The sequence below is a fragment of the Rhinolophus sinicus genome, chromosome 2, assembly GCF_057876585.1.
Source record: "Rhinolophus sinicus isolate RSI-liver-muscle chromosome 2, RSI-T2T, whole genome shotgun sequence".
NCBI classification, from domain to species: domain Eukaryota; kingdom Metazoa; phylum Chordata; class Mammalia; order Chiroptera; family Rhinolophidae; genus Rhinolophus; species Rhinolophus sinicus.
Window position 1 is genome coordinate 135,268,241 of NC_142502.1, and position 19,531 is coordinate 135,287,771.

Sequence of the window (19,531 nt, forward strand, 5' to 3'; positions counted from 1 at the left end):
CCTCCTGCTCTTCTAACACTTGTGATTACATTGAGGCCACCCACATAATCCAGGATAATTTCCACATCCCACATCTCCCTTTAACCACATCTGCAAAATCCCTTTTGCCACTTAAGGTAACATAATCAGAGGTTCCAAGGATTAGGACATGGGCCTCTTTGGGGGGTCATTCAGCCTACCAAAAATCACTACTTTCATCTCTGAAACAGGGATTCCCCCCACTCAGTATTGCACCCCTTCATGTTGCTCTATATCTACTCACCACACACCTTTGTTTATGTTCTGGTCTTGCCCATTCCCCATTGTGTGTTGGACTTTTCAGTTTCCAATCCATGGGTCACTTCTCAACATTGAGGTCTCAGGTAAAATGCTCCATGTGTAGGGAAACTTCTTTGATTGTCTAAAACTTCCTGGACATATAATATTATCCCTGCCTCTAGTCACTCTCTACTCTACTTCTCCAGTTTCTTTACTATATAGCACATCCTATTCTAAAAGTATCTGATGCATTTATTTTTAAAGTTTACTTTATCTGTCTTACTAGAATGTGAACTATGAGTGCTGGAACCTGACTGCCTAGTTCATATTACTATAGCCTCAATTCCTGGAAAAGTTGCCTAGAATATTGCAAATGCTTAGCAAATATGTCTAAATAAACAAATAAATAAATGAATAAACTATACCCCCAAATGGAGGAATTGGGTGTGTTTAAAGTGTCATTTAATGTTCACTAGATATATTCTGTGAAATATGTCCCAATTTCTTTGTTCACATTGTTTCCCTATTTAGAAAGCTTGCCATCATCCTCTCTATCCATTCAAACCCTATTCATTCTTAATCCAACAAATTGAGTCCCAAACACCTACACTGCCATTAGAAACTTCCTGTGACCAGTCACCTTTATCTGCTCCTGAAATGCCAGAAAACAATGCTAGCACTCCTTTGGTACTTTTTGAATCATTGTTAATTGGTCATTCATTCAGCAGATATTGACAAAAGTCTCTACTGTGTACAGAATAATTAATAGCTAGATCCCCCATTATATTCTAACTTCCCTAAGGGCAAGAACTATGTCTCATTCTTCTCTGTCTACTTTTGTGTTAGTGTCACAAACATAAGCAATACTCAGGATAATATAGCCTGATGCTTAATTCAGCGAAGTGAATTCAGAATAAGAATTTATCAAATGGCTTATAATTTATTGATTGAACATGAGGACACCTCTAGAACAACCTGAAAACATTATATGTAAATGTAATTAATGAGTATCAGTTGAAAGAAAACGGTTTTGTATTCTGAAACAAGCATCATTGTTAAAAAAATTTTTTTTCATCACTTCTCGGCCTTTTGGCTAAGATCAAGTATAGTATCTGTTCTTACCAGTTTAAATTTTTTTTTCAAAAAGATAAAATTATGACAATAATGCAGATATAAAATAAACACTTTCTAATTTTTTCTACTCATTAATTTATGAGGGAATCAGACATACTCATATGTTATAACTATTAAAAGAGGATTCAAAAAACAGACACATTTATAGATCAGGAATTTTGAGCGATGGTGCAAATGGAGGAAAATTGGTTTTCCATTGGAGGAGGAGATTGGGAAGAGTCAATTGAATCTTTACCAAACAAGACAAAATTTGCATGACTATAGACAAAAATTATTATTGCATTACTATACATTACCTCCAACTCACAGAATTGTAAAATAGCTCAAAGACCAGGAAATATGAGAATAAAGTAATCCAAATGAATGTCCTATAGACAATGCATAGTTTTCCATTGGAGCATAAGTTTTTCCCTGTCATTGAACTCAGGCCTTTGTGTAAAAAGTCAAATGGACTGAAAGTGAATGGTTTACAATATATTTGTTACAGCAGCAAGAAATGCATCATGTATTACCTTATAATTAGAAAGTAAGACATATATGTTCATATGTTTCCATTTATTTTTCTAAGTACTGCTTTATTTAAATTGAACATGTTTCTGAACATATAATGCAAATATTCTTCAATATGCTATTGGCTCTTTAATTTTGTTTGTTTTTGATGTCTAAAAGTCTCCACTTTTATTTAATTAAGTCAATTAAGTCCTTATGCTTTTGTTTTGTGTATTATTATGTTTTTTAAGTACTTGACTCCCATTCTCAATGAACAGAGCATTTTTAAAAACTTAGTTTGTTAATTTTTACATTTTTATTACATATATTGCTGTTATTCACTTGGAAGTTATTTTTATATAAATGATGTAGAGGTCTAATTACACATTTTCTTGATAGTTAACTAAATACACTCCAGGATATTATTTAGTTTGTTTCTGCTACATTAATAAAAATGCAACATTATATACATACTTGTAGGAATAGCTCACTATTTTAGCATGTTTGTGTATGCATTTGTGTGTGTGCATTTGTGTGTGCTAAGTATGAATAACAAGCAGCACAAAAATGCCTCATTTTTGAATGTTCTTATGATTTCTGTTTGACTATGTATTCATAGCTGTTTATTTTCCATACAAACTCATTTTTCAAAATTATTTAAAATAGTACAAAGATAGAAGGTAAACCTTGTTTCTTTTATTCTTTATAACAGTAAGAAAGTAACCTTCAATTTTAATGCAAAATACAAGTTGAATTTTAGTACATACTTGATTGATATTAATATGTCCCTATGCTTGCATTTGCCTAAGTTATTACATTGAATTTAATTCTGTTCCATTGTCTTAGGATTTATTATTGAAAATGGATATAACTATTTGGGAATATATGTATGTATGTTTTACTGTATTTGTTACATATTGCTGCATAACAATTTCTTCCAAGGTTTAGTGCCTTACAATAACAAACAATTATTATCTCACTGTTTCTCTGGGTCAGGAATTCAGTAGCAGCTAAGCTGGGTAGCTCTAACTCAAGGTTTTTTATATGTTTGTAGTCAGAGTGTCATTGGGAGTGGCAGCTATTTGAGGGCTTGACTAGAGCTAGAGGATCCACTTCCTAGATGGCTCATTCACATGGCTATTGATAGGAGGAGACATGAGTGTTTGCTTTATGAGCCTCTCCAAGACTGCTTTAATATTCACACATTAAGGCGGTCATGTTCCTCTCCAGCCAGCAATCCAAGGAAGTGGTAGTGCTTTTTATGGCCCAGTGTTTGTGAAGTCACACACTATCATTCCCACCTTATTCTGTTAGAAGTGAGTTATTAGGTCCGACCGACACAAAAGGAGAAGAATTAGGCTTTACCTCTTAAAGAGTATCAGAGAATCTGTGAATATATTTTAAAACCACCACATTTACTGAATTTGTGAGTTTTTTATTTGAAATTTTTTATCCAATTTAACTAAAGGTGTTTTATTCGGTCTTACTTTTTCAAATTAATTATTTCTGGTTTAGTTTTATTGTTGTTATTTTCTATCTGGATGTATTTTTCTCTAGTCTTTTGCTATAAGGATGAGGTAAGGTATGCTTCTTTGCTCTCCTCCTGTGATTTGCATGTTGTGTAACTTATTTTTAATTGTACCATACATACTAACTTTTACTTTTTTACTTGATTGTTTCATTTTGAAATCTTTGCATCAAAATTGATGTACAATCTTTCATTCCATTCAATACAAAATAATGAAATTGTTTATATTTTGTACAATTTCTGCTTTCCCACTTCCTCATTATTGTTAATTTTACTTGTAGCTTTTTGACACAATTTATTATATTTAAATGTTATTTTTAAGGTAGCTCTCTTTCCAGTACTTTAAAAGGTTTCATGGGTATTGTTTTTCATTGCTTCATGGATAACTAAAAGAAATTAATTATTTTCATATGAGTAAAATCTTGGCTGGAAAAAGAATCAGTGGTATTGAACATGTTCTTTCAAATCCCCTTAGGCCAGTGGGCAGGTGTATGTTGCTTAAAAGTTAACCTCTGAAGTTATTTAGACTTAGGGGCACATCCCGCCTTCATCACTTAATAGCTATTATTGATTTATCTCTTCAGAGTGACTTGTACATGTGTTCTGCAAAGTATTGATTAGTTTCCTCTTTAGCCTTGATGTTCTATATTTATGAAGCCAGTTACAGTTAGTGGTTAGTTTGGAGTGATCATTGTTTCTTTATATGTTGGTTTTAAATCATTTGGAATATAATGAGGTGTTTGCCTCTGAAGGTTCAGGGTTTTCTTCACCAAGGTAAAGTTTATCTCTTGTTTGTGTCCCATTATTTCTTTTATTATGATCTACTATAATGTTACTAGTTTCTTCTTTAGGAAGCCCAACTTTATCTGTTTTTAATCCCTTATTCTCTTTTTAGCAGCTAATAAATTACTAATTCATTTTTCTGCAATGTTAATTTCTATTTTTATTATCTTAATGTCATTTTTAATTCTACTGTAACACTTTAGTTTACTTACATTCCATATTGTAATATCTAGCTCTCTTTATTTCTACCTTTTGTGTAGTCAACTCATTTTTCCTATCATTTTCACATCTAGCAACTCTTATTTACAGCTCTAATTTCGTGAAGTTTATGATTTATTTCAATTGTTCTGAGAACACAAAGTACATGCTGTTTAAAAATGAATGTATTCTCTGGAGTAAATTTTTTCCCCCTGAAAATATGATCTTTGAATCTGGAATATCATATTTTCCTGCTATCGAAATTTTACTAAATACTTTTCATGAGCCATATTTGATTCTCTATTTTTGCTCATTTAATTTTAAGGGTTTATTCAATTCTACCATTATCCAAAACCAGTATAGATTGATTTGCTTGGAATTTCCTCAAAAAGTTATTAGATTCTGTTCTAGTACACACTGGGCAGTGTACTATGAAGATGGCCAAGGAGTGAATTCACTGGTACATTTCTTTTTGCCCTTATGGCTGCCTGGTAAAACTTTAGTATTTTCATTACATCCCACTTTAATAAGGTGGAAATGTTGCCATTTCAGGGAGAAAGCCCACCTTTTCAGTCTCCCTCCTGGGATGAGTGTTTGCTGGATGTACTAGCTAGCACATTATCTCCTAGTGTACCTCTTTTCAAAGCAGTTAATAGCAAGAGGCCTGGGGAATCAAAGGAAATGATCCATGCCAGGCAAGCAAAATGTTGTCAATATCCATTAGTTGTTTTTATTTTACCTAATTCCTGATTTCCTTTTAAATGGATTGGTCTTCATGGTCTCTTTCAATCTGGTTCTATAAGTTTTTCATATAGAAGAATATTTTTTAAATTTCTCCAAGATGTTTCAGAAATGAAGGTTTTCCTCTTTAAAAAAACAAAAACATGTGTTTATTTTATATACATATAATAAACATGTGTTTAATATATATATATATATATATATATATATATATATATATATATATATATATATGACAATTATATTAGAACTCAGGGAAGAATAGAGATAGACTTCTATCCTCATTTATACATAATACCCAGGGATGTAAATCTTTCTGCCATGTTCATTTAATTCCACCTGGAGCAGAGGGGGCCAGATATCTAAATTACTCACTTTTTATGGTTTTCTCAAGTTGTTGAACCTTGTTTCTGGGATACATTTAAACAAAGCACAATCGTCCCTTCTTAAATGTATGGTTCCAAAAGTTTGGCTTTGTTTTGCTATACAATAAATGACATGTTGTAGGAGGAACTCATTTTTTCTTAGCACAGGCTGCTCAAAATTAGTCTCCCATTTATTTCTTACATTCATCAACATTTCCTATTTATTTTTTATATTTATAGTGTCAGTGGGATAGAGTATCCTGCTCAGTATGCCGACACATTCCACGACTTCAGATCAAAACATATATCTAATCACCTTATTTTTAGTTTAAGAAATGGCTGTCAGATGTGTTAGGTGATGTCCTACCCATTTGCACTAATGGTCACAGTCTCCAGAGAATGGATATAATAGAGAGTTCAAATACTACAACTGCTTCCAGCTCTTTTTTCTTTTTTCTTTTCTTTTTTTTTTTTTGCCTCAATGATTTTCAATTTTATTAGAGCAGTAAAAATGTTCACAGTTTCATATAGTATTACATAATAAATGTACATTATCAGTATTATCAGCTCAATAAATTAATGACTTTTTTCTATTATTTTTAGTAGAAAGCGAGTTTCAGTCTCTTGATTAATTTTATGATAATTGATGATATATTTATTATTAGTAATTATCTACAGGAAAAAAACCACTAAAAATCACATATAGGTGGGTAACGATATCGAATTCCTTCAAACTGAACATATCTAAAACAGACTCCATTATTTTTATGGAAAAAGTTTTTCCAGTGATTCCACCTCTCAGAGATTAAGGCTGAAACAAAGCCATGATTTATCTTAGGTTTCTGTTCTGTCTTCACTCCCACTCCCATGGGGGCCTGGGATGATTTTAAATTCTTCTCTCTTCTTCAACCCTACTTACATTGCTATAGCCCTGGCCCTCATCTGGCCTTCTGTCTTGCCTTTTCTAATTTGATGCAGCAGGAACTTAGAGAGCATAGGGACAGAATGTTATAGGACAAAAAAATAAATCTCAGGTGGAGACCTGACGGATGCCAAGATGAAGAGGCCACGTAGGAGGTAGACTATCTAACATAGAATGAGAGACACCACGTAAGATGAGAATTTAAAAAGCATTCATTAAGTTAAATTACAATTAAATAGCTTTCATTGTTGTAGCATGAGCAAAAACCTGTGTTAAATAAAGAATTGAGAAAATAGTGTATTTTATTTCCTTTATCTTTTGTTTAAGAGATTTTACTACGAGTAAGAGAACTATGAGATGGCTATCTGGAGATACATGTGGGATCTAGAAAGTTTTGTTGTAGTTGCCGTTTTTGCTAAGATGGGCATTGTTAGGACACAGCAGCATACCAAGGGGATACTGAGGTTGAAAATTCAGATGACACAGTGGGTACATACTGATGGGTTGTAATTCTTTTTTTTTTTTTTCGTAATTCTTGGAAAAGGAAAAAGTAGATGCATTGACCTTTTTCAGGAAGGCTGTTAAAAATGGATGAAGGAACGAAGGATGGTTGCATATGAAAGTCAAATTTTAGATAGGATGGTTGGAATTTGAGCAAATTCCATCTGATGTTATCTGTTTTGTCAACTGAAGATTTAATTGTAGAGGTCGGCTGGGAGTAACAATCTAAAAGATGAATCACAGTTTTAACAGTGGAAAATATCATTGTTGGGTATAGCAAAGTCTTTGATTTCCAATTTCATTTATGATTTTCTTGAAATAGAATTTTTTTTTTAATGTTATGAAGTGAGAGCTATCAATTTAACTACCTCCCCTATGAACCGAATGTGAAAATACCATTTGTTTATTGATTTGTTTTCCAATCCCAGTTGGTTAGTCTCAGTTGTTTTTAATATAGAGTGCTTCCTTATTCTTAGATTCTTTCAGCACTTTTACCACATTGATGACATTTGATTTTCTATATATGTCTTTTGATTTAGGAAGTATACATACAATTTTTATGACCTTGAGCAAATAAATATTTTTGTGATTTGGTTTTCTTTTTTTTATAATTAAAAAAAAATTGTACTATTTACCTCAGATGTTGTTTGTCTTTTCTTCTTTTTTTCTTTTGAAAGGAGATGAAATTATATAATACATATATCATATAAGATATCAATAAATACTGGCTATTGTTATTATTGTTTACCTTTACCTCATCCCCAAATTATAGAGTGATATGTTTAACTTTATTTTATTTTATCAATTGTTTATAAAATAATATGGGGTTTTAGTCACAGAATATTATTTATTACATTATTTATTCCATTCCTGGTATTTGCTTTGTTTCATAACCATGCCAACAATTATTTAGGACATTATTTTTACTGGTTTCACTAACATTTAATGTATATCATTACTTCTCACCTTTCAATTTTAAACAGTGTATGAGATTTTCTTACTTTGTTTCTTTATTTTTTTGAGGATTAACCCATTTTTAAAAATAATATTCTCAGGAAACATGTGGAAAGTTGTATGTCTGTGTGCATAAATGTCTGCATGTGTGGGTGTGGTGATATATCGGGGAACTTTCATGTTCAAGATTATGTCCCTAATGACTTTAAATATTAATTGGCTTGGGAACATAGAGTGAGAATTTGGAAAGCATCAGTATTATATTTGTGAGGAACTGAGAAAGGAAAACTGGTTATCATGTTCCTTTTGCTTTACAATACTTTTGTCATCTGAGCATTTGCTCACTCAAACTGAGGAGTTTGAGAGACCATTATATATCCAACTTCATGCAGTGAGTCACAGATGTAAGGAAAGCATAGTTGCCATGATTTTTTTAAAGTTTTTTAAAGTAGAAATTTGATATTATGAGACATATGTCTTATAAAGAAAGGAACACAACAAATCAATAAAACATTATGTTTTAAAAATAAGTTTAAAGAAAACGCTTAAGTGAATAAAGTTTAATTTACCCTTTGTCTTATTATTTTTTAAATAAAAAAACTACTGTGTGTTTAGGGGAGAGGAAATATATTACCAGCTTAAATATATATTACAAAGAATAATGCGCTGTAGCATCTTTTTCTTTTCTTTGACCAAAGGCCACAAAATCACAATTTCCATGCTTCTAGAGCTGTCTGTATCCTCATTAGCTTTTAATGAAATTTCTTTGAATTTCCATTCAATTGAAATTGAGGAGAGTATGAAACCCCTTAGTGTTATGTCCAACATGATTATATCTTGTGAGTGATGATATGCTCTATGTTAAATACCACAACTCTTCTTCCCTGGAGAAGAAAACCAATCTTTTTCACATGAAAGGTATAAACCTGTCATATCTGAAGCAAGGTGATGTTACTCAGTAATCCAGACTCATTGATACAAATTTGAAAGGATCATTCAAAAGATCTCCTGTTCAAAGAGAATTAAAGCATATTTTAAAGCACTTTTCATTTTAAAATGATACTAAAGGAACTTTTCCAAGGCAGTTGCAGAGGACTTGAGCAGATATGTTCTGGGCACAGCCTTACTCTCTGGCTGCAATTCTGACTGTTCCCCAGAATGTCTAGTGCCAACAATGGAGTAACAGAATGTGCTCTCCCTAACTCACTAGCTGTGTACCCTCCTATAAGTTACTTAACCTTTCCGAGGCCATTATTTGTCATTTAAAAGTAACTAGTATCACTATGAGGATTCAACAAGGTATTACTTATTCCATCCCCAGTCTCATTATGTATTAATCTTATTCTATTGCTCTATCTTCTACATCCCAACCCCAACGCCATTGTGGACAGCCTCAATTTTCTTATTTTTCACTTCTATAATAAGTCAACTTTAGTACAACAGTAAAACCTTAGACTCAGCAACAACCTCAACCAAATTTCCAATCTAATCGCATATTATCTATGAACTATCATTGCCTACTATACAGCACAATGAATTATCAAGCTATTGAGACTGTTTGCTCATTGATACTAGAAACAACCATGCCACTCCTGGCACTCCACTCCCCATGGCTTTCAGGCTGTTCCCTTCCTCTGAAATGTTCTTCCTTTCTCCTCCTCGTTTGTATCCAAGCATTCTTCAGAGAGTAAGGCTCACTTCATTTTTAAGATTTCTGACCCCTGCAAATGAATCTAGTGTTAATATCATTTTCAAGAATTACTAGAACTATCTGACTTAACCTAAACACACAGGGCAACTACACAACTGTGTCTTTGCTTCTGTGCACTGCAACTCAGAGTGGGTACACTTCTCCCAACCATGCAAAGCCATTTCTGTTTCTTATTTTGTTTTTATAAGAAAGAGCCAGCCAACTTTACCTCAAGGAAAAGCAGTGTTCAGATAATCCCTTACAAATCTGAGGCAGGTCACAGCAAGGGAGAAGGAAAAGGAAATAAGGTGAAAACTAGGGCCTTTTCCACCAGTGTCACTAACTGAAATTTATGACTAACAGGGTTGAACTAGCTTATGAAGCATGGAGCTAGCCAGGAACTGATTATTAAGAAAGTAGTCAACAGTGGCTTATCATTAAAATTATATTAGGGACTTTTAAAAAATACTACAGATTCCTGGGTTCCACTCCTAGAGATTAGAATTCATCATAATAGATGTATGAATCTGCTTTCTTCTAATGCTCACATACTTTTTTTGATGGGGGGCCAGCTCAAGAACATTGTGTTCTGGAGATCAGTCATTAATTACACTGCTGATCTCTGTGGGTCCATCATCAAAGCATCCAGTAAACACTTGGTGACCACAGTTCTGAAGGTGATCTTAGTGCTTTCACCCAGTGGGGAAGGGTCTGCTAATGGTCTGACGAATGCCTTGGCAGACAAACAATTTTTATTTTTTATTTTTTTGGTATTATATTCTGTCTGATACCAGCAAGGTCACCTTCTCCAGGCAGACAGAGGAAAGCAGGGAGGAAATAGTGCAGATTTGTGACCTTGATGTTCTCCACACTATATCTGTTGTTCTGGAAGGATTCAGCAGACACAGTCTAAGGAATTCTAACCCCCATTTCAAAATTCATAAAAATAATAATGATTATAATAATAAACAAGAGACAAAAATAAAACTGAAAAAATTATTAGAGAAAGTAGAGGGGGAAAAGTTAGTTGAAAGGATATAACAGTTGGCAGAAGAGTGTCACCATTTGTCAGTGACAGCTAAAATATCCCCAATATACGAATTTATTCCTCTACATTAATATTCTATTCTGCTCCATTCCACATCATTCTGTTTCATCTCTGATAAATATTTACTTTATGTGTACCTGCAAAATCAGGTTTTCCTGCTACCTCTAATGCTCGGCTTCAGCAGCAGTCTATGATTTTGCCCAATCCCAATATGTATTCCCAACTTTTTGTGATCCTCAAAAAAAATCCATTTTTAAAAATCCATTACAAATAATAGCTATTATGTTTACTAGTACAATTACTATGCTCCTTTTATTATGAAAACTAACATTGCATAGTACTATCTGCCAGATCCTGCTTTAAACTATTACAGATTTGAAATCATTTAAATTAATGGATATTAAATAATGTAATCATGCATTTCATGGGATAATTTAATCATTCATCGGCCATATTTCTAGCCAAGTGGACTTGCAAAGAGCAGTGGGGCTGAGCGACTGAGGCAGGGCATCTTAATTCAGTTTGAACCCCTTGCTGTTGGCAGACCTAGGGCCAGACCCCTCACTGTAAGGGAGCAACACAGTCTGCCTGGTACCTAAGATCTCGGACTTACTTTTCTGTTACTTGCAAACAAAACATGTTAACGTAATTCACAGAATTAGTCCATCTTTAAGTTTTAGTTGGTCGCATCAGCTGTAGTCTTTCTGTATGAAAAAATCATTGACTCAAAAAAGTATTTTTTAACTATTTTTATTATCACATTATTTATTTAAATAGATAATATTCTCATATGTTCCAAAAAACAGACGGTAAAAAAGAAAGGCATATAGTGAGGCTCCTTCTCACTCACGTCCTCTCCCCACTACTCCTCACCCCTCCACTCTTTCCCTGTCCAGAGACTACTATCATTAGTTTCTTATCCAAACGTGTATATTCTTATTTTGCTAAGTTTCTAGTACAAATGGTAACACAATGAATCCACGCATTTGCACCTTGTTTTGATTTTTTTCACTTAATATTATACCTTGACTATTTTTCCTTCTTAGCTGATAGAGAGCTTCCTCATTCTTTATTTTAATCCATTTTATGGATGGACCATAATTTACTTAGTCCAACTCCTCTTGTGAAGATTTAGGCTGTTTGAAAATATTTTGCTTATATAAAAAAACGACGCAGTGAATAATCCTGTATATTTCTTATTTTGCACATATGATAATATTACTGTAAGTCTATTCCTAGAAGCAAAAATACTGGGTCAAAATGTATATGAATTTTGATCGTGGGGGTGGCTGGGTAAATATACGGGCAAAGGATATAAGGGAAATCTCTGCACTATTCACTCAATTTTACTGTGAACTTAAAACTGCTTTAAAAATAACATCTACTTTTTTAAATTGCAAAATAAAATAAGATGTATGAACAAGAAACATTTATTGTGCACCTACTATATATTATATTATCAGGCTCTGTGATGAGTGCCAGGGATACAATGGCAAATATGTGAGTATGTGTGAGGATGTGAAGAGGTAGTTAAAAGATTAACCCCATGGAACTAAAACAATACCTATAGTTGGTTTTCTAGGTTTCATTCGTGAGATGAAGGGAAAGTCCTTTTTAAATTCTGCATCATCACTCCTTCTAACTAATGCCATAAATACAATTAATGATTCATTTGAAATAAGCATTTTTCTCTCTGTAGCAATATATCTATATCTATATCTATATCTATATCTGTATATCTATCTATCTATCTATCTATCTATCTATCAAACTACAACACTTCTCTAATCACAATGCATCATAATTATGCATGTATCTGCCTCACCTTCCAGACTGCTAGTTTGTACAATGCCCATCTATAGCATAGAATTACTACTGCATAAATGTCTGTCAAATGGAATTGCATTAAGTAACAAGTCAAAGCATTAGGCAATTTACTGTATGCTCTGTTATTTGGTTTTTGAGATGCTCCTGTCTATGATGGGTAGAGTCAAATTGACAGTCAGAAATCACAGAGTGCCCTGGGGTAAGATTTCTGCTGAAATACAAACAGTAAAGAAGAAGGAGAAGGTGCATATAAAGACACCCTTGACCCACTTTACAGTTCTATCTGCCACTGACTCAAGGCACAAAAACCACCTGGTGATGTCAAGGCCAGAGGTTTCCTACATCTGACTCAGAGACAGTGGACGTTGTAGGGGTGGCTTATTTCTCATTTGTTTACATGGTACATACAGTAGTACCCCCTTACCCACAGTCTCACTTTCCATGGTTTCAGTTACCTGTAGTCATCTGTGGTCCAATATATTAAATGGAAAATTCCAGAAATAAGCAATTCATAAGTTCTAAATCATGTGCCGTTCTGAGTAGCATGATGAAATCCCTTGCTCCCTGCCGCCCAGGACATAAATCTTCCCTTTGCCCAGCATATCCACAATGTCTACACTTCCCACCTATTAGTCACTTAATAGCCGTCTCAGCGATCAGATCTCAATTTTGCAGTGCATGCGTTCAAGTAATCCTTAATTTACCTTATAAATTACCCAAAGTGCAAGAGTAGTGATGCTGGCAGTTCAAATATACCAAAGAGAAGGCTTAACATGCTCTCTTTAAGTGAAAACTTTAAAGTTCTGGACTTAATTGATCTGTTTTATTATTAGTTATTGTTAATCTCTTAGTAGGCCTAATTTATAAATTGAACTTTATGATAGGTATGCACTATAGGGAAAAAAACAGTATATATGGTTTTTAATACTATCTTTGGTTTCAGGCATCTACTGGGAACCTTGGAACATACCCTCTAAGTATAAGAGGAGACTATTGCAAACTTGTTTTCACCCTGGGATCTATGAATAGGTGCTGGAATTGGTTAGGTTTCTTATAATAGGTGAGCATAGTTAGTATTCTCATTATTTGTGGAGGAAAATATATGATATAACTGGGTGCTGGGTAGAAGTGTCACCTACTTTGATCATTACCTGGATATAACTTTAGAAGAGTTGATGGAAAGAGTGAGCAGGATTTGACAGATCCTCTTCACCAAAACCTCTGCTTGACCTTTGATCAGAGGACAGATAAAGTTGCATTTCTTTGGCTTCTGAAGACTTTTCAATATTTCTATGGTTATTATCAATATAATATTATTGTACTCTTACAAAGTAGATATCCATGTCAAAGGGATTTAAAGAGCCAACTTAAGAGCTTACAATTACCAAAAATGGAACAATTTGAACAACAAAATAAATATAAATTGTAACCCAAAGTATAAAATAAATATCTATGAGTCATACTAATATTAAAGTGTGATTGAATAAGTAAAGAAATGAGGGGGAATAGAAAAATGTCCAATGCAGAATTCCAAATAATTTATGTAGGTATTCCTCCCCAAGAAGACAGATCCTAATTCCCTATTCCTTAAGTGTTGGCTTTCATTTCAAAGAGTAGAGTATGGAAAAGGGTGGGAAAAAAGTGTAACTTTATGATGGATAAATCTGACAAACACTGCCTCAAACAGGTGATCAGGGATTATCAGTGATAAGTTATGTTGATAGTATGTATCCTTGACAAATTTAGTGAGCATGGCACTTTCCCTTTGTGATTTTCCTCCCCCCAAATCTATAAAATCCCAGTCTAATCAGATAAATTCCAATTAAGGGCATGCCGCAAAATACCAGACTAGTACTCCTGCTTAAAACTGTCAAAGGTGTCAAAATTGAGCACAGTCTAATACACTGTTACAGACCACTGTAGGTTAAGGAGACAAGAATACTCAATGTAATGCAGGATCCTGGAACAGGAAAAGGACATCAGGTAAGAACTAAGGAAATCTCAATGGACTTTAGTTAATAACAGTGTCCCAATTTAGTACAATAATTGTCACAATGTAAGACTAGTGCCTTATTAATGTAAGATGTTAAGAACAGAGGAAACTGAGTGTTACAGTATATGGGAACTCTCTGTATTATCTTTTTGGTAAAAACTCTTCTCATTTTTTTTTTTTTTTTTTTGTAAATCTAAAACTATCCTAAAAAAATGTTTACTGAAATAATAACATGCCCCTCTATCTTCCTCTTCTGCCCCATACCATGGCTGCAGAGGTAATAAAACCAAAAGCTATTTTGAATGTCTAGCATTTTTTGCTGCCTGGTATTATTTCTTTTATTGCTAACATAAACGAGTAGTTCACATCTAAAATGCATCAAATATATGTGTATAATTTAATATATACACAGAGGGTGCCAAAATGTATACACATTTAAAAAAAGGAAAAAACTGTGTTAAAATTGTAATATTCAATATAAGTTGGTAACAAAAGATGAATACTAGTAACATTTGACTTCTGCAATTCCAAGCGATGCTCAAAGTGGTTACCATCAGCACAATTTTAATACATTCTTAAAATGTATACACATTTTTAAAATGTGTATACATTTTTTTGGCACTCTCTGTATTATATATATAAGAAATCACAAAGAACAAAATAGTAATAGATATTTTCATATTCTGTGTTTTGGGGATTTCTTGTCTTCAGACTGTCTATAGACCCAGGGCTGTTTTATTTCTCTGACACAAGGCAAAGTCAAACAAGACCGGGGCTGATGAAAGACAGCTGATGAAATATTTGATGAGAGATGGTCCTTGTCTGACAGAAACAAGATTATACCCTTCATGATGATTTAAGAAAAGAAAAATAGTTCCTACAAACAATTCCCCATGGGGTGATTTCCTGTGCACACCTTTCCAGATGAAATATGTGTACATATTCCTCCTTCAGTGAATCTGAAGATTGTTTTTTTAGCAGAAACATATGCAAACTTTCCCTAAGTCTGACCTATTTTAATCCAAAAATTCAGTGAAGGTATCAGTTCAAATTAAATATGTATCCCATCTCCAGCCTAAGCACAAAATGCTACCTTATTGCAAAAGAGCTTCTTCATAACAGTCTCCTTCACTGGGTAGCACTGGGGCAGGAGGAGACGTGTATCTATAACCAAAAGCCAATAATTACAGTGAATTGAGTGTCTCTTGGTGATGCAGACTCTTATCAAGCTCATGCTGAGCCTATTAAATCTCATTTCAATCCTAACAAGTGCCCCTAATCCATTTAGCCCCCAGTTTAGCAAGCTGCCACTCTCAGGCTTTCCCAACAGTCTCTTAAGTCTGCAGAATTTACAGCTGTCCTGGCTTTGTAAACCACTGTCCCTTATCACAGTACATTTCATTGGTGAGCAGCCAGGAAAACACTCAATGAAGTTCCCATTCTGTCGGTTCTTCTATAGTACCAAGCATATACATAATATAATTAAATGTCAAAGAAGTTTATGTGGTGTTTAAGTGACTAGAATGGATCCGAGATCTGAAAATTGGATGAGATATAAGAGATGCGAGGAAGCACACATTGTTTCATTCTTCCTTCGAGACCTCAAAGACTTCTACTAGCTGTGTTTATTATTCAGTTACACCGTAAATTTTTTTCTTAGTGCTTTATGAAGTTCAAATAACTCCATTTATCAAATGGAGTATAAGTTATTTTAATGTTTTATTGCTACAGGAAGAAAAGCTCAGTGTTTGAAATATAATTCTTATAAAATTTATTTAGTATAATGGGAGTAAGGAAAATGGGAGATTAACATAAGAAAAGTAAATGAGTGAACTTATTCTATAATAAAAACAAAGAAGGAGACCAAGGAAGAAAGACGTGCAGTTTTATGTGTTCTTTTCCTTCTGCATCCCTGCAACTTCCTACGGTACTTTCCAATTCAAATAAAGGTTTACTTTCAACCATTGAGAAATTGGATTCAACTGTCTGCCTCCTTGGTGTTCAGGGCCATTACATTGAAAAGGTGAGGGCTTTCTTCACAAATTATTGAGAAGAGCAAGCATGGGACTCTTCTAAGCTTGGAGTGCACAGGTCAGACACACATGAAGTCAGTCCTGTTAGTGTTCACAGTTTTCTCATGTTGACTCTTGCACAAACACAAAACATAAACGCGTTCACTTGCTATAGACATTGTAGAAACAAAGGCAAGCAACCTAACTGCAATGATAGCCATAAAGGAATGGGTTTTCCCCCTCAGATGGAACTCCACAGGTAAACTCACAATGTAGGGGGAGGGGATAGCATGGATGCTTCCCCTGAGTATTTAGGTGGCCTGCTGCCCTCTTTTCAAGTAGTTGGTGTCCACTTGCTGTTTTCTGGATGCCCAAGAGCCTCCAAATATGTTCTTATGTCCTCACCTGGCTCTCATGTTTCAAAATGTCTATTTATCTTCATTAGGCCTTCACACCTATGCAAGCTGCTTTGTGATAACTACAAAATTGGATAAAATGCATCGGCTAAGGGGTTATAGGGAGCAAATATTTATATTTCTTTGGTAATATTAATTCACGAATGTTCAACAAATTTGAGGGTACCTACAAAGTGTCAGGAGCTCTATTTAAGCATGTTGATAATAGCCTTTTGAAGCAAAGTCTTAACAGAAAGATATCCCTTTTATATGGCAATTTCAAGATCTACAGCTGGCACATCAAGGTAAGGATGAAGTAAAGGTAGGGGTCGGGTGGTTGATGAAGCTTATTCAAATAAGAGGGACTTTCCATTTCTATATTTCTTTCAGATGAGTTACCTCCAACTCTCTCCTGATTTTTTCTCCAGTGGATTTAGTTACGAATATTTTGACCAATAATTTCAATATTGCCACACTATTGAATAGTGTGATATTTGTCAAAATAATCTAAGTATGTATAATTGGTAAGAGAGACTTTGTAATATTTCATAAAGCCTAGAACTAAACCTCCTGGATTTTAGTTCCTTGAGAAAACACATTCACATCTAATCAGCATGCTTTTGTAATGTGGTGTATCCATTGATCTCAAAGCACTCTGTTCATTAAGAGGCCAATAATCCTACTGATACAGGGACTTTAGTATTTTAGTGAGAAAAATGAGAAACCCAATAAGCAAGTTAAGTCACAACAGGCTGCAAACCAGTTTTATATATATATATATATATATATATATATATATATATATATATATATATATATATATTTGGAATACAATTTCTGTAGATTTTAAGACTTCTTAAAAAACAACACATCACATTTTTTTCAAAATTATTAACCTGTATTGATAACTCACTATGTAGCAGACTATTTACATAAATGACCTCGCAGCAGTTTTATTAATAATATCCAAAATGTGAAAACAAGCACCTTACCTCACAAGTAAATGAAATACATATGAAAAAAAGATTATATAACTCAGTACTCATAAGATTATAGGTAAAGAGATATTTTGATACCTTGTTAGTAGAAGCATAAATTAAGACAACCTTATTGAGAATCATTCTACAGAATGATTACTTCTTTTAAATGATATTATTTGCTACTTAGAATTTACTCCTAAGTTATAATCAAGGATGAAAAACATTGTTTATAAGAGAAAATAAAAAACTCTCTAGTTAAAGGAAAATGGCTAAGTCAATTAAGTGACTATTTTGTGTCACTCACTTTGGGAAAACAATAATTAATAAAAACTGACAATATGCTTATTTTCATTCAGCTTACATTCCAGAGAGATAGAAAATAAGTAAAGTTAGTACATAAATATATAACATAATATTAGCTGGTGGTAAATGCTATCAAGAAATATAAAACAACATGTAGAACAGCAAGTCACAGGTGATTTTTTTTTTATAGGTTGTTCAGAGCAGGAGTCTTTGAGGTGGTGATATTTGAGTAGGAACTGTAAGAAGTGAGAGAAGGAGCCATGATGGTGACTGGGGAAAGATCTTACAGCCAAAGCAAACAGAAAGTTCAAAGACCCTCAAAAACAAGCATAGCCTCTTCTAGGATCATTAAGGAGCAACGATGGCTGTAGCCAAGTGAGAGAGAGGAAAAGGACAAAGAACAAGTCAAAGAGGCAGCCACAGGCCAGTCGTCCAGGTTCCTGAATGTCAAGTTTTTATTTTCCTTGCGATGGGAGGGCGTTAGTGAGTCCTAAGCAGAGGAGTACATGGTCTGACTTATATTTAATCAATGGTAGGGATGGCAAAGTGGAAGAAAAGAGACTTCTGTTGTAAACTAGGAAAGAAATGATTGCCTGGCTAAGGAGTTGGTAGTGGAAGGGTGGGAAGTCTGCAGATTATGTCTGTTTGTTTGTTTGTTTGTTTTTTGAGATAAAGTTACTAAACTGTTTTGTGATTAGATGTGGGTTGTGAAAGAAAAACGTCATGTAAGAATCCATGATATTAGGCCTGAGCAGTTGAGCGATGGAGTTGGCAGAGCTGACAGGGGGACACTGGGAGGGACAGTTGGTGGTGAGATAGTAGAAATGAATGGAAAACATTCACACTTTAGGAGAATACTTAATAAAATCAGGAACTTTTAAAGCTTTATGAGTTATAAATGGTACAAAACAGTATGTACAATAGGACTATATATGTGTGTGTATAGAAAAATGACTAATGATAAAAAGATGTGAACACTGTCACTGGTTAGTATGATTATAGCTGACTCTGATTTTCTTCATCCTTTCATTCTCTATTTTCCAATTTTTTTTACTATAAACATGTGTATAGAATCTGGAGAAAAATCATTTGAAATAACTTTGAAGATCATGGAGAAAGATAATTGGGGTAAAATATGGTTGAGAAAGCCCAGCTGTTTGAAAATCACTTGAAACATCTGACAAACACAAAACACAGCTGGCGTGGAGAACAGAGATATTATATAATTTGAATTCTTTGCTGTCTTTGCTAAAATGGGAAAGCAATGGAGGAAAACATCCCTTTAAAATAAGATTGTCATATTTTTTTCTAAGTTGAACGAAAAAGAAAACGAATCCCAGCAGAAAATTCTGAGCAATCCATAGCATTTTTAATTTCCTGACAAAATGTGCTGCAAGAAAATATACTACC

The 19,531-nt window shown here is 33.8% G+C and overlaps 1 protein-coding gene and 1 pseudogene across 3 annotated transcripts in view; both read left to right on the forward strand.

Annotated features, from left to right (window-relative positions):
* LRRTM4 (leucine rich repeat transmembrane neuronal 4) overlaps window positions 1-19,531 on the forward strand; it is a 712,063-nt gene that overhangs the window by 646,814 nt on the left and 45,718 nt on the right. The window lies entirely within an intron of this gene.
* LOC141572004 (U2 spliceosomal RNA) lies at window positions 1,332-1,433 on the forward strand (annotated as a pseudogene).